This window comes from Sinohyriopsis cumingii, unplaced genomic scaffold (assembly GCF_028554795.1).
Source record: "Sinohyriopsis cumingii isolate HCF-2022 unplaced genomic scaffold, ASM2855479v2 utg002455l, whole genome shotgun sequence".
Taxonomy (NCBI): Eukaryota; Metazoa; Mollusca; class Bivalvia; order Unionida; family Unionidae; genus Sinohyriopsis; species Sinohyriopsis cumingii.
The window spans coordinates 259007-272778 of NW_028316216.1; the positions used below are offsets into that span (position 1 = coordinate 259007).

The 13772-nt window shown below is 33.8% G+C and overlaps 1 long non-coding RNA gene across 1 annotated transcript; it reads left to right on the forward strand.

The window, feature by feature from the left end:
- The first annotated feature begins 6996 nt into the window (after positions 1–6996).
- Positions 6997–13340, forward strand: LOC149770719 (uncharacterized). Its single transcript, XR_016418487.1, has 3 exons — positions 6997–7155; positions 7433–7526; positions 9438–13340. It is a non-coding gene; the product is annotated as an uncharacterized LOC149770719 (long non-coding RNA).
- Positions 13341–13772: the final 432 nt, after the last annotated feature.

The window sequence follows — 13772 nt, forward strand, 5'->3', positions numbered from 1 at the left end:
AGCCATTTAACTATTGTTCCAAAGTATAAATGTTATTACTAGATATATACACACAATACAATAAAACCAATCTTCAAATCGCACTCAAGGAACATTACTCTCAATGCTGAGAGGCTTTGGCTTTCCACCAGACTCACTATTCATAAGCAAATCTATGAAGCAGTTAAGAAAAACGTCACAAACATAGTCTGTGCAGCGAAATAAGCCCAAAACAGTGTTTACATGACGGTCGGTTCAGGTTGCAAAGAGCTCTTCGAGATTACTAACAAGATAATGTCAGGTAACAAATGTACACCAGTCCCAACTACCTTCTCTCTCGTCGATCTTCCGGACCTGTTTGCAAATGTCTTCCCTGACAAAGTACAAACTGTTTGAGATAAGCTCGACGCCTCAGTTTTAATTGACTTGTCGTCAAAATACAGTTGCGATACAGAATTCCAGCGGTAAACGTAAGCATCATGTGAACCTGTCTCTGTGGATCTTATAAAAAGTTGTTATATCCCAACTTATCTCATCTGAATTCAAACAGTCTTTTTAGACATCTACAGTCAGTATATTACCCTTACCACAGTACTGAAACTATTCGTTTAAAAGTAGCCAATGAACATTCCTCTCTGCTTTAGATACTGAACATATTTACGGCCTGATCCTGCTGATTTGTCTTCAGCATTTGACCTATAGACCATGATATATTGCTTCAACTGTCTTCAGCATATATTTGACATTCATGATACAGACTTGCTGTAGTAAAAGTCTTATTTGGTGAAGATCACTCAAATTGTGTCAGCAAATGGAATGCACTCCAGCCCAGTTCATCTATGTTGTGGTGTTCCTCAGGGGCCTGTTATTGGACATGTTATCTTTATTATATGTACTCAGTCGCTCTCAAGTATCATAGATCACCATCAACTGTTCTTCAATTGTACGCTGATGACATAAATATACAAATCTAGACACCAAATTGAAGTTGACGCTACCATCAAAGGTGTAGAGGTGCGTTTCTGATGTGAAATCACGGATGACATGTAACAAGCTATATAGGAATAATGATATTACGAAGATCATTATGATCACAACACAAAGACTTTCTATTCCTCTGCCAAATATCTGAAAATGGTGTACAGCATGGTAATAAGTGAATATAAATCATCGTTGAAGAAAGCGATATATGCATACCAATGTGGTATATTTAAATAAAGGCATAGATGATTTGATTCGAAATAAACTAATATTAATTCTAAGCACACCGACACAATTCTGAATACAGTCAATTATTGTTTTTATTAATTACGTTTGAATCTTCATTGATCTATATAATGTAGACTCATGTGAATAGTGAGATGAAGTTTCAAGTACCCTTCACAATAACAGAATGATGATTGATCAACGTTAGCTTACGAGTATTGTTTTTGCTATTTGTTCAACATAATTTAGAGATGGATGAAACGTTATTTCACTTATGCTTGCCTTTCACATACTTATTAACGATCTGTCAAATGTTAAATAGGGATGTGGGCGGTGCGAGTCATAAAATTAAAATGCGTAATACACATAATATTTGCTAGCATGTTGAACAACGTTGAAGACGTAGCACATACAATCATAAGACAAATGAGTTACAGATATATAGATATGTCTAAGTCCTGAATAGTTTAAGAGCACCAGTCCCAACTACCTTCTCTCTAGTCGATTTTCCGGACCTGTTTGCAAATGTCTTCGTTGACTAAGTAAAAACCCTTTGAGATAAGCTTGACAACTCAGTTTTAATTTACTTGTCCTCACAATACAGTTGCGATACAGAATTTCAGCAGTAAATGTAAACATCATGTGAACCTGTCTACGTGGATTTAATACGTACAGTCGTGATGAAGAGAACACCAAATTCATGTGAACTTAATCCATTTCCAGCATCACTGACACTTGAGTCCTTAAATCCAGTATTGCCTCACTAACTGATGTTAATAAACTCCCCCTCTCCGCTGGGGAATTTCCTTCATTTCCCAAACTGCCATAACGATTTAAAGAAATACCGTCCAGTTTCTAATCTCCCAATATTTTCAAAGATCTTAGGAAAAGTTGTCCTATCCCAGCTTGTATCTCATTTGAATTCAAACAGTCGTTTTAGACATCTGCAGTCTGCATATTGCCCTTGCCACAGTACTGAAACTACTCTTCTAAAAGTAGTAAATTACGTTTCCTCTCTGCTTTGGATACTGAAAAGATTACAGGCATAACCATCTTGATTTCTCTTCAGCATTTGACTTATATACCATGATATATTGCTTCACCCTCTCCAGCATATATATGGCATTCACGATACAGCCTTACTGTGGTAAAATTCCTACATGGTGAATATGACTCAAATTGTGCCCGCAAATGGAATGTACTCAAGCCCAGTTCATCTATGTTGTCGTGTTCCACAAGGGTCTGTTCTATGACCTGTTATCTTTATTATACGCACTCAGTGGCTGTTAAGTATCATAGATCATAATCCAGTGTTTCTTCAATTGTGCGCTGATGACATAAATATACATATCTAGACACCAAATTGAAGTCGACGCTACCATCAAAGGTTAGAGAGGTTCGTTTCTGATGTGATATCACGGATAACATGTAACAATATATTTTCTAATAATGATAAAACGAAGGTCATTATGATCACAACACAAAGACTTTCCTACTCACATCCTGTACTTCAAACAACCAACATTAAACTAACAGTCAGTACGAAACCTAGGTGTCACTCTGGACAGTACTCTCACAATGCACCAACATGTCATGAACATATGCAAGGTTGCATATCTTGATCTGAGTCGCATCAGCTCATTTGCAAATATCTTTCAGTTGATGCCGCAAAAATAATTGTGTGTTCATTATTACTTTCACGACTGGATTATTGTAACTCATTTCTGCTTGGTTCGTACCATTATCAATACCAGAAACTTCACAACTTTCAAAACACAGATGCACATATTATCTTTGCAGTCCTACGATCTAAGCACACATTTCGGCTGCTCTTGGTCTGTACCCTACACTGGCTATCCATTCGATCCAGAATCAAACACATAGTTTGTTCCCTGTGCTACGTTTCATTGTTGGACTCCATTCTAACATTCACATCCAACTAGATCCATAGACCCATGTGTATACACCAGGAAGATTATTACGTTCCTCTTTTGACAATCGTATGCTCACTATCCCCACTATGAAAACGAAGTCATATTGGCAAAGTTATTTTGTATACCAGGTGCCTGCATCGTGGAACGAATTGCCCACTAAACTTAGACACAAAGACTCATTGATCCTATTCAAGAGTACTCTTGAAACCCACAAATATTGGACGGCATGAACATTTTTAGAGACCTAATTCTGTCTACTACCTTAAAGATTTTGAACATGTGCTTATGTTTTATATTTTCGTGTTGTTTGTGCAATATGCAAAGTCCTCATTATTATTTATATTATTATTAATATTGTTATTATTATAAATATTATTATAAATATTATTATTTGTATTAGTAGTGTAGTAGTAGTAGTTGTAGTAGTAGTAACCGCTCAACTGCCCTAGTAGTGGTTAGAGCGTCTTCCTCGCATGCAGGAGGTCGTGGGTTCGATCCCCGGGCGAGTCATATTAAAAACTTACAAAAATGGTAATAACAGCTTCCTTGCTTGGCGCTCAGCATTAAGAGGTTAGTGTTAGGACTGGTCGATCTGGTGTCAGGATAATGTGACTGGGTGGGACATCATGATACATGTCTAAGGCATGATGCCCCTGTACTAGACATCACTATATACTGCCACACTGCAGACATCGCAGCGATATGACTGAACTTGTTAAACCTACATTAAAAATCCAAAATCACACATACACATTGTTATTATTATTATTATTATTATTATTAGTAGTAGTAGTAGTAGTAATAGTAGTAGTAGTATTAATAACGCTTAATGAACACAACACTTGGTAAATATTAGAGAGGCTATGCAACGAGATGTGAAATAATCGAAACATACAAATAAAAAAAACACATTTTGTGTCATCCGCCTACTTTTGCCGAAGTTTGAACGATCTTTATTCATTTACATAATCTACCATTTCATGACATTACATCAATGTTCACCTCCGTGAGTGTCCAGTATTTATTTATGTACACATGACGCTCAGATGGAATGATTATGCCTCTGACAATTATGTCATATAGAGAGACAAATCATTCGCTACACTAAAAATGGTATTGTACTCGGGGTTGTCTAACTTCTGGGGTTTCACTTATAGAATGTATGAGGTAATTATTTTATACACATGGTATATATGTAATATTTATGGATGCATGAATCTACGGCTATTCGGATAAATAATTTCGTTAGAAACTAAAGTTTTAATGATATACTATTAAACTATTAGGTTCAGAGGGATGGTCTGGGACAATCGTTAACCAAATTCACTCACATTTACATACTCGCATACCCGAACGATTCAACTTTTTATACAACCTAGTTCAATAGATGTTAACTCCGTCCAATACTCGTTAGAATGTTTTTACAGTGAACATTTATCTGACCTTTACAACGAATTAATCGTTATAAAATACTAGTTTTCTGACAACGTAATACTCATTCAGGGCACACACAACGCTGTCCCAGTCCCCCTTACATTTCAGGGCTAAATCAGCAATGGCAAATATATAATGTGTCTTGAATAATATAATTCTTAGCATGTGTCAGTGCACTCTAGTACAATTCCACTGAAGCGAAAAGCTGGTTGAATTTGGGGTGCGATGTTTCTATGTAACTCCAAGGTGGAATGAATTATAATGTGTTTACATCAATGAAGGACAAATGAGGTTTAATCTAAAGATGGTGTATAATTAATACCGATATAACATGTGTACAGTAAAACACAAATTGAACATTTTATGTAGTAGCTATTCTGTTTAAAATGATGGGGATATGCTTTGACTTTAGACGATGAAGATAAACTCATTTGATTGTTTGATGTTTGAGACGGCTATGACAATCGCATGACACAACCTTACAAAAGTATACTGCAAACAGGTCGCAAAATAATCGAAAATATGAGCAGGGCAAACATAAATTGTACTTGTGTCCATAAACTACAAGATGCAGTCGTAAAACAATATAACAGACAGCGATTCAAGTCTGATTTTAAATTGATTTATCATTTTTTATATATATTAAGTAAATTATTTTCAATTGAATAGCAATTATAACAACGGGTTTCTTTTTTCCAGCTGGAACTAAGACAGTACCTAAATCTATAGCTGGAATATTCAGTTTTCATGACTCTTTACTGTCCGTTTCAGTACGTATATGTGATGGAGTTAGTGATTATTATCAGGATTTTTATTGTGAAAGAACATTAAGTACAAATCGAAATTGGAAACTTGCAACATTGTATGTGTTAAGCATTGATAATCAATATAGCATCTGAATCAAGATAAAGAATACGTGCGAGATATTAGCCGTAAACACGTATATCCATACATATCAGGAATGCGTGAACGTCTGGTCTTATATTTATCTTAATCTCAGGACAGGAATAAATGTTTAAATTTGTTACATGCTTTATCCCTCACACTGATGAATATAAATGTCTATTCTTACGAATGTTCCGTAATGAACATATTCATTTTAATTTACTAAATTGATCCCGATTGAAATACATCACTCTGAATACTTACAATTTATGTAGCCCCCCACCAAAAAAAAAGAAGAAACATTTGTGCATTATACGTATCCTGGATTGATTAATACGGTCTTTACGCAATCAGTTAATTTCTACTCCTAGCCCGAAAGCAAAACACTTGTGTTCTTGTACCAAACACTTGCAAACAGCTTTTATTATGAAATGGCCCCGCAGGACATTCTTAGAGCTAGCTGCAAGGCAGGGTATGTACTGTCCTGCACCTAGTAACATAACTTCGCAACTAGATGTATACTACTACTGCTTCAACTACTACTACAACTACAACTATTCATGCTACTACTACTACTACTACTACTACTAATAATAATAATAATAATCAAAAAAATAATAATAAATTTACAAACGCAACCAATTTCCTATGGGGCATCGACAACATTTCATTATATATATGAAGAGAGAGAGAGAGAGAGAGAGAGAGAGAAATCGGTAGATAGTAACAACTTATTCATAATATGTGGTACGAATGTACTTTCTAGTAATCTGCAAGATGTATTTTAAATATTAACAATCGATAGTATTTAAAGTAACAACTATCAGTGTATGATATTCATTGGAAGTACAAACAATATATTATATGTAATGTAAGTACTACCAATCTATGAAATTTCATTAAGTAATAACAATGTCGCATTTAAATCTGATAAATAATCATCCGCAAGCAACAGCTTGCTACGCTATAATTGTAGTTACATTCAATCTGGCCGAGTGGTCTAAAGCGCTCACCGTTACGGATCACTGCCATCTCACCTCTGTCTGCGTGGGTTCGAGTCTCGGATTCGGCGAATGTGGATATGTGAGAAAGCTTGCCAGTAGCTTCTCGAGGGTCGGTGGTTCTTTCCGGGAATTTCTCGGTTTCTTCCTCCACCATTAATACTGGCCGCCATGTATAGCCTATCGCGTGCTGAAAAATGGCGTTAAACCCTACAACAACAACAACAACAACAACATTCAATCTGTTTTGGGGCATGTTCAATAGTATGTCCTCTCTTGGTAATTGCAAGATCCTAACTTATGCGGTCGAATGATTGTTATTACGCTTGACTGATCTTTATGATGGAAGTTTTTTCTCAGCTCAAGTGGAGAAACCTACATTTTATTTTCTTTTTACATTGGAAAAGATGTGATCTATGCTACTTTAAATACACTCCCATACAATCTTAAAGATACCTTTCTTTCATTTTTACTGGTTGCATTTTTCGGTGGGAGGGATAACTGTTTTCATTAATTCCATGTATTGGTTACCGACTGAAAATTGTTATGTATGCGTAGCGTGCAATATTGCTTAAAAGACAATACACTAAAGATCAAATTCATTCCTTGATAGAAAGCAGAAACCGCAAATAGCTGTCGAGAACTATTTGTCATAATGAAGAATCTCGTTGTGTTGCTGCTTTTCTTGGCACTGTTTACGGTCGCCCTTTCCGCAGGTATTTATTTATTCTTATCATTTCGTGCTTATAATTTCCCCTTCACGAAACGTGTTTAGCCTGTCGTGTATGGTTGTATCAGATATATTTCTGCGTGCAAACATAAGAATGCATCCATATTCTCTAATAAGATTGTAAATTTATAACATCAAATATGAATCAAAAGATATTATGTAGGATATATATATATATATATATATATATATATATATATATATATATATATATATATATATATATATATATATTCTTTTATTGTTCTTTCTTTTTTTCTCAGACCTTCGCAGAAACTATTCGGTACTGGATGATATAGCTAAATCCTTGGAAGACATTTTAAAGGTCGTAAAGGAAAACCCTGTAGAACTGACTGAGTGAGTGTATACATGTTAATAGCTCGTTTTGTTAATTTTTATCTTCTTGCAAGTAGTAATTCTACTCATCTGCATTATTTTTTCGGTAAGAAATTGGGATATGAATTATGAGAAGACAATTTCATTGGAACTTAGATAACAATTATTGCTTAAGTACGTGCATCATGGAATCGTATAATATGGGCGTGGCCAGTGCTCATTCATATATCGATGGAACAGATGTTAAGATTATTCCTGTCGTGCAAAGCTGACCAGGCTATAACGTTTAAACAAAGATGATTTAAAATTTATCAATGTCAGTCATATTTAAAGATATTTCAACTTTCTTTAATAGAAGCTTAATTAAGTTTTAAACATGATTTAATATATAGTCATTATTTTAACTGTTTTGTATTTAGATATCCTAAATATCGTCGTCCGTCCTCATAAATGTTAAACAAAGATGGACACCAGTCAATGTAAAAAATAGGATAGGGATACATTTCACTTAACAAAATGCTAATAGATGCAAGTTTTTTTTAAATAAAAAAAAAACAATCTATACAGTTCTGATGATAATTCGCTTGATGAATTTTAGATGATGCTATCCAAGTAGACTATTATATGGATTAGTCTGTATTTTGCCAGAATACATACATTTTAGAGTAGCATAAATTTAAGGACACATTCGTGTTTATTTGTTTGTGTTGCAGGAAGGTATCTGTTCTATATATTCGTACCTACAGTCAGTGGATTATAGACTTGAATCACAACTGTACTAATTATAGTTTAATATTTTTGTAAATGTATACTGTGAGAATTGATATCAATTGAATCCTGGGAAAGTCTTCAAAAGAGAACTCTAAGAATCAATATAGCCTTCTAATACATTATCAGCAAAGGTAAAGCCAATTATGAATATGACAATGGTAGCAACAAGAATATTGTTATCATGTAGCGTAAATTTTTGTCTATATCACAGCATATGTGTGATTTCTGTCTTTATCTCTCTCTCCAAATATATATATATATATATATATATATATATATATATATATATATATAGTAATTAATGAACATTAAGAAAAATAAATATATATATTATATCTTGACATATCCTTGGGCACATATATTTAGTTACAAATAAATTATAGTGTTATAACTTACAGAACAACTTAACTCGCGAATGTATAAAATAATATCATAAATATCAGTTTATTCATTTTTTTTAAAAAATGTAATGGCATCAATAAATTAATTCCCAATATATTATAATTATTTGTTTATAAATTGTTGATTGTAAGTATTATGCACACCATACTAGCATGGAAATTTAGTTTTGATGCAATAATGAACACTGGTCAAAAATATATCAAGATATAATATGTATTTTTATATGTTTTCAATATTTATTAATACATTTGTAAAACAGTTATCTTTAGAAATATATGTATCTTTATGATCCAGTTTTATGAATTTTCATGTATTAAAATATGATTAATTTGTTTTCTATATGCATATTTCCATGTCAATTATTTGTTAAGGAATAATATCATTATGTATAATAAATTTAAGCAATTACATCATCCTGTTTATGTCATATTGTTTATATCAATGCTCATATAGAAACACAATTTATTTAATGACTTAAACAAAGATACTGAATTCAGTTTGAATTTAGTCTGATGAAGTAATAAAACGAAACCGGTAGCACATTCTACATGTAGGTGCTATTTATTAATAAGGTATAAATGTAGAGATCGATGAGACCGATATATATATATATATATATATATATATATATATATATATATATATATATATATATATATATATATATGTAGTAATCAATCTGAATTATCTAATAAGCTAAGATTTGTAGGATTGTAAATAGGTGTCAAATAATAAAACTGTTTTGTACCTGTTTTACAGTCAAGTGGTTGGCGCCATTTTGGAATTGTTGGATAAAATGAGACCGTCCATGCCATGATGTATTCAATTCTCTGGGGGGTGTTCAACCAACACGACAAGAAACAACTACCCTGATCATAATATTGTGCATGGACTTTATATTCTTGTCATTTGTATTTCCTGTACAATGTCAATAACGATATCTTGAAATGCCTCAAATCAGCTTTTCTTGTACTGTTGTAATCAAATTGCGATGCCGCTACTACCAATGATACCACAAAGTTTAGTGGGCATTTCCATTTGGATTTAACTTTGATTACATTTTGGATCACGATTTCCATTTCTCGGTGAAATCTAGGATATGGACTTAACACTTCAAGTCACCAATACCAATATCCTGTCTTGTTTATTAATATACTCGAAAGAACCCTTCTGATCGTATCTTATATACAGCTGCGCGGGTTCATCCCATTTTTTATGTCGTATCTCTTTGTATATGTGTAATTGCATATTCACCTCATAGCATATTGGTATGAACCAGGAGCCTTCATGACAATTCGATGGGGAGCTGACTGACACATTCGCAAAGTTTAATAGTTAAGATGACTGCTCAGGTAACATAATCTGTATTTAAAATTTAACTGTTTATGGTGCTCCTTAAACTAATATTAATTATTTTGAAACTTACCGTGTTCTATATCTTCACTTTTATTGCCTTTCGCCCGTAAGTTTCAGCCAGTTTCACACTTTGAATTCGGCAAGCTGGGTCATCCAAATGTATTTATCCCGTTATGAATGTTATCTATTTACATTATTTTGTCGAAAGTGGAACAAACAAACAACAAAAAGCGCTATATACCTACAGAAGGTTAGTTTTGTATTGTCATATTTACACTGTCCCATTTCAAATTACAGCCTAAAACGTGTACTCAACTCAGTCGCAATTTTCTTAGATATGTGTGAAAGGGTTAATTCAGTGCTGTAAAACCTGCAGTCCGCGGGCAGCATGAGGCCAGCGGGCTTATTTTAAATAGCTCACCGGAGCTTGATCAGCTTTATAGTCGTTGTGTTTCAGTTTTCTGCTGCGGCCCTCGGCTTCAAGAAAGACAATTTTCAGTGACCCATGGTGTCAAAAATATTGGACTGCACTGGGTTAATTTATATTTGAAGTAAAAGATCCGATAACATGTCGACAATATGTTAGTCAGGATCGTTTCAGCAAGATATGAACAGTCTTGTACATCAGTATAACATATTATTCACCCGCCCCAATAAATCACAGAACTATGATTGCTCTGCAGCTGCAAATATCTTGTTGTAGTGAGTATGATAGATGAGACGGATATTAAAGATGGATTTGATTTCATAAAATAATGATACTACTACCACTACTGATACTACTACTACTGCTACTAATACTACTACTACTACTAATAATAATAATAATGAAAACAAGAATGATGAATTTCGTTACGTCCCTATTGTTTTTACACATGATCTTAATTATCATATCATTCCAAATGTAAGTTATCATTTCGCTTTAAGAATCATATATCTTTGTTTTGTACTCTGTTCCCCATGTCTTAATCATAGCAAAACTATTCTCCACTCTTCTTCGAATACGATCTACCTCTGCTAATCCTTAACGTTTATGGAAAGATGGTATGTACAGCACACTATTTCTGTCTCATTTGATGCTTGTATAGATGGTATGTACAGCACACTATTTCTGACTCATTTGATGCTTGTATAGATGGTATGTACAGCACACTATTTCTGTCTCATTTGATGCTTGTATAGATGGTATGTACAGCACACTATTTCTGTCTCATTTGATGCTTGTATAGATGGTATGTACAGCACACTATTTCCGTCTCATTTGATGCTTGTATTTAAATATAAGTATTTTGTTTTTTTAAAGATCTGATCTGCGAAAGTTATACATTTCGATCTCTGCAGATCTACGACGTACTACTCAATATTTACGATCCCTGTATTACTAAGTGCTTTAAATTATTTGTTTGGTTGCAGGAAAATATTAATCAAATACAGTGTTGGACGTAATTCTCTCTCTGTCTCTCTGGACAGACTATAAGTTGTTCAATGATGGCGCATTTCCATCTGTTCATATATGATAACTTCTTTCCTTTGTTACTATCACAATACAGGTTGTTTCCACGTTACTTCATTATAAGAAACATATAAATGTCTTTAGGCAAGAAAATTTACAATTCTGGGTTGGTCTCAAAACTTGTTTTATTGCATCACACTGCAAAGAACATCATTTTGTTCTCTCTCTCTCTCCCTCTCTGTCTATATCATACAAACACAAGCATAACATACAAGAGGTGATTAAATTGATGGGCCCAATACGATACATCTGAAGTACAGCATTATTAAAAAAAATTGTAGTGTTGGATTCTTGAACAGCGTGTTCAGAACAACAGTTAATATAACACAAATACTATAATGCATACATGTCAAGTCATTTCGAGACGGATGCTCAATGCTGTAGATGTATTTCCGTAAACACTTTTAAATTATTCAGCTGGTGTCGGATATAGATTCGCGTGCCAATATCATTATCTCGTAAATAGTAAAACATGTCTCCCAAGTGGCTAGTCATATAAGGGAGTGTGTAACAGAGGTATATGAAGTTGTGAATTGGACAAACGAGGGAGGAACATTCTGCATAAATCCAGTACGTTCACAGTGATGGAAGAAGGTATATATCTATCTAATTGTGTTCTTAGCATATCGAAATATAGTGATTAGGTATGAAAAGCATATTGTACCGACAATAGATCCATACGGTTGATCATTACTGGTAATAAGGACACATACAATTAAAATAACAAAACTGACTACTCATACCATACTATTGTTTTTGCTGAAATACTCATTGGTCGAAGGCGACAAAAGGCGTATGTTTCTATAATTTTGTCAAGCTCAGCGACACTTTAAACATATTGCCTATATAATGATGAGAGAATGAGAACAATATGTCTTTCCCAACAACAAACGGAGGAAGAACACTTCAGTTATCCTGTCATTGCTGCTTATGACGAAAGTTCCAGGAATGTTTACCCGCCGGTCATAAGGTGAAGGTATATCATTTGTATTATATTCGTTTTAGTATCACAAAAGGTCGTTAGTGCACAATAACATGAGTTCTAAACAATCTATGTTTATCAAAGGTAGATATGTCTAGCGATTGGGTTAAAGAGCAAACCTATCGAGTTTTTGCGCAGTCTCATAAGTTCAAAGTCATTGGTACTGAATTAATGTAAAAGGGCTTTATGATGTACAATTGACACACGATGTGGATAGTTTGCACTTGGGATAAAATGAACCATATTTTTAATGGTCACTTTTAAAACAGCAGATGAGCCCTTAATAAGCTTTTGCTTGGAGTAACTTTAAAAAATATATAAAAACTGTATGTCTTAGGTGGTGCATTTGAGCAAAGGAAAAGGTGATATTACTGTTACCAATAAAATTGGTTATGGAAAAGAAACATTAAAACAACCCTTCTGATTTCAAAACAAAAACAAAGCAGCATCACGCCGAATGGTACGAAATCAATTCATTTTCGGGAAGTGTCTTGAACAGGGATCATGAAACACTATTCTCAAAATATTTGTTTTTATAATTGTCTAATATGGTGGAGCATATATAGCCATGAATTTTGAGATGACACAGTCTTTATGATGATTTGAACTTTTGAGGTTCCTGATGGTTTATAGCTATGTACAACTATGTAAGCAAAATATAATGCAGATTAGGGTCAATATTCGTTTGAGTTGGTGTTGTAGATAGCGTCAGCTCCATTATATGGCCATCATGCACTCACATGAAAATATGGTGTACATTATGACAGGGTGTTAGGTTTGTATTCATATATTAAAAGTGATATCATTTGTTGCATCGTTTTGTTCTTTGTCAAAGTTTGCTTATCTGTATATACTGACCATTTAATTGAATTAGTATCTATGGCCTAACTAAATAAGAGTCAAAATCAACTACCCACAAAAATGCCTTTTTATCAAAACTACAAACATTGATGGACACGCAAGTAAATAACAATATATATATAAAACATTGTATTAGATTCTTGAATACATAGGGGCCCAATTTAGACATCTCTCCAGGGAATTGATGATAGGTATCGAATTTCAAATTGAACATTCTCTAAAAGAAACTCTAATCTGATATATATTATCGCTACATGTAAATGAAACTGTCCGTATCAAATGCAGCACCCGATCTCCTAATTGTCCTAAGGCTTCGTGCAATGTTATCCTAGCATGGACTGTCAGGTAGGCTGCAATGAAAACATTTCCAAATTAATCAGAC